Source organism: Mastomys coucha, unplaced genomic scaffold, assembly GCF_008632895.1.
Source record: "Mastomys coucha isolate ucsf_1 unplaced genomic scaffold, UCSF_Mcou_1 pScaffold8, whole genome shotgun sequence".
NCBI classification, from domain to species: Eukaryota; Metazoa; Chordata; class Mammalia; order Rodentia; family Muridae; genus Mastomys; species Mastomys coucha.
This window is the reverse complement of record NW_022196914.1, coordinates 72,742,922-72,745,875: the sequence shown is the minus strand read 5'-3', so window position 1 is coordinate 72,745,875 and position 2,954 is coordinate 72,742,922. Positions and strand designations below refer to the sequence as shown.

The 2,954-nt window shown below is 44.5% G+C and overlaps 1 protein-coding gene across 6 annotated transcripts in view; it reads right to left on the bottom strand.

Moving 5' to 3' along the window:
- Ankrd55 (ankyrin repeat domain 55) overlaps positions 1–2,954 on the bottom strand; it is a 111,566-nt gene that overhangs the window by 88,191 nt on the left and 20,421 nt on the right. The window lies entirely within an intron of this gene.

Here is a 2,954-nt window from a genome sequence, read left to right as displayed (position 1 = left end):
CTAGCACTTCACTGTCCAGGCTGCAGCAGGGTTTCTATGGAGACCGCACACTTCTCATCTGAGCTGTGGTTAGTACAGTGGTGTTGAGATGGTCTGTGGAAAAATCTCAGTTCCCACAGCTCTTCCCTGCTGCCAAGTGGTACTTGTGTAGTGGTAACCTGGTTAGTGTGACAGTCTCACTGTCTCTGAGACATACTGCCAACTACATGCAGGCTACGATTACCCTGTGAGCCTGCTGCATTGCTGCCCTGTGCACCCTCACCAAACATGCCTAGGCCAACGATTTCCCAGTTAGTGATAACCTGGCTTCAGTGTGTAATCCATTTTGCATATCTTGTGCATAAATGTTCTACAGGATATTTTATGTATTATATGTGTCTGTAGCGTACATTGCAATATTATGTGAAATGTAAGATCTGCATATGGATGATGGAACCTTACCACTCAAGTGTCATGCCAATGAAAACACCAAATAAACCTTGAACAGTGAAAAAAAAAAGATGGCTGAAATGGGAAAACAGAAGGGGGCACTTTGCTGTCTCATTTCTGAAAGGGTTGGAAGCTGTCTGTGCAGGTGGAGAGGTTGTGGGTGGAGGAAGAAGTACCTAGGGATTGAGGCGCACTGGAGAAGAGAGAACAAAAAGGCTCATTCCTGGCAAGAGAGGCAAGAGAGTGGGGGTTTCCTATAGAAGGAAAGAGTGTAAGAAACTGTGCGGGAGATTGGTCGGGTCAGAGAGAAGCTGGAAAAGTAAGAGAACATGCTGATGATTCAGCCCATTTTGAGAGAACAGGTTAATCTAGAAGCAACGAAGCCACCAGCGTGAGAGGAGGGGCAGCCTGGGGTTACAAGATCATCATCATCAACTTTCCCATATGCCTGCTAAAGGTGTGGAATGAGGTTATGACGAGATAGGATAACATCCTATAGAAATGATAGATGTAAGGCGTTTAAAGAGGCCATGATTTTGTATGGGATGCATTCACCTTCTGTGAGACAAATTCTAAGTAACTGGGCTACTCAAAATAAAATCATTTCTCAAGCCTGGAAGGTATTTTTAACAGATGTACTAGAGGCTGGTCCAAAGTTATAATGGTTAACAAGGTGGGGGTGAGGAAACCATTAATATTGAACATTGAAATGGAGTGAAGTGAATGAATATAGGAAAAGATCAGTTGTTAAGTGGGGCAATACTCTGATGTAAAAGCACAGATTCAACTTGATGATGTTACTATAGAACAATGTTTCTTAGTGGCTTTAAGAGCTTGGGACAAAGCTAAGAAGCCCGGGAAAAAGTCCATCTTGTTTACAAAGATCATACAAGGCTCTGGAGGAGCTGTCACTGAGTTTTTACAAAGATTGGTCTCAGCAATGAACAAAACTGCATCAGACCCTGATGCAAGATAGATATTGGTAGAGACCTTGGCATATGGAAATTCAAATAGTGAATGTAAAAATGTTATTAGACCACTAAAGGTGAGAGCAGTGCCTATAGACACAGTGGATAAGGGATACAACTGGTTCTAACGTGCACCATACTAACATAATAAGTCAAGCTATAGTCAGAGATTTCAGATATCAAAATGCCCAGTGTTTCAACTGCAGGAAATACAGTCATTTGCAAAAAGACTCTGACCAAGCTACTAAAGGTCTCAGATCTCAACATAACTGGTGCTTTTATTGTGGTGAATATTTGCAACAAAATTCTGAATAAGGCATCTCTAAGGGCAATGGTTTTCTAAATGTAAACTAGAAACAAAGCCTAGGCTTCCAGGGATGTGCAGGCAATATGGCAAGGGTTGTCATTGGACCAATGAGTATAGGTCCAAAAGAGATATTCAAGGTAATTTCTTATCAGTGAGAAACAGCCTTGGGGGCCAAGCTCCAGGCTCCACAGGGGGGAAAATGAGCCATTACAGCCAGAGTGACATGCAGACCAAAAATCTCCACTCATCATTGGAGATTGATGCACGTTACTGCAGACAGCTTCCCTCTAGACTTGGCCACAGATAAACATCTTACTCTATCCCCCAAAAGTCAGTGTTATAAAATAACTACTGGAGTTTATGGTCATTTGCCCTAAGGAGCAGTAGAGATGATACTGGGAAGGAATGGATTGACTTCCCAGGGATTCATTGTGCACCCAAGAATTATAGATGAAGAACTCAAAGGAGAAATTAAAATTATGGCCTATGCAAAAAAAGATACAATTTAAGGCAGGTGATAGGATTGCTCAGCTGCTACTGTTTTCCTACATCACAGGCAAAGCCACTCCAGTAGAAAGAACAGGAGGGTTTGGAAGTACTGGAAAACATGTGTTCTGGTAAATACTTGTTAATGATTTGAGGCCAAAATTAAAATTGCAAATAAATGGGGCTGAAATAGAAGCTGAGAGACACTGGATTATAGAAAATACTGTGGAATTAAATCAGCCTATATACTATAAGGATGTATTAACATAAGAATGGAAGTCACCAGCCCAGTGGCTCTGGTTCCTTCGGGTCTCTCTGGGCTGGTGTCCTTGGGCGCAAGCTCTGCAGCCAGTCCCTCAACATCCAGAGGAAGCTCCACTCCCAGGCGCTCTGACACGCCCAGGATCAGAGGTGAGGCGGACCCAACATCTGTCCCAACATCGGGAGTAACTGGGACCAGCGGGAACAGGCACACAGGAACTCCACCAGCCCAGTGGCTCTGGTTCCTTCCAGTCTCTCTGGGCTGGTGTCCTGAGCAGACCTTGGGCACAAGCCCTGCAGCCAGTCCCTCAACACCCAGAGGAAGCTTCACTCCCAGGTGATCTAACAAGCCCAGGATCCCAGGATCCCAGAATCACAGGATCACAGAGACAGCTTGACTCTGAGGAGTTCTGACACAACCAGGGTTGCAGAAAGGACAGGCTCCAGTCAGATTTAGCAAGGGCAGGGACACTAGAGATAACCAGATGGCGGGGGGGGGGGGG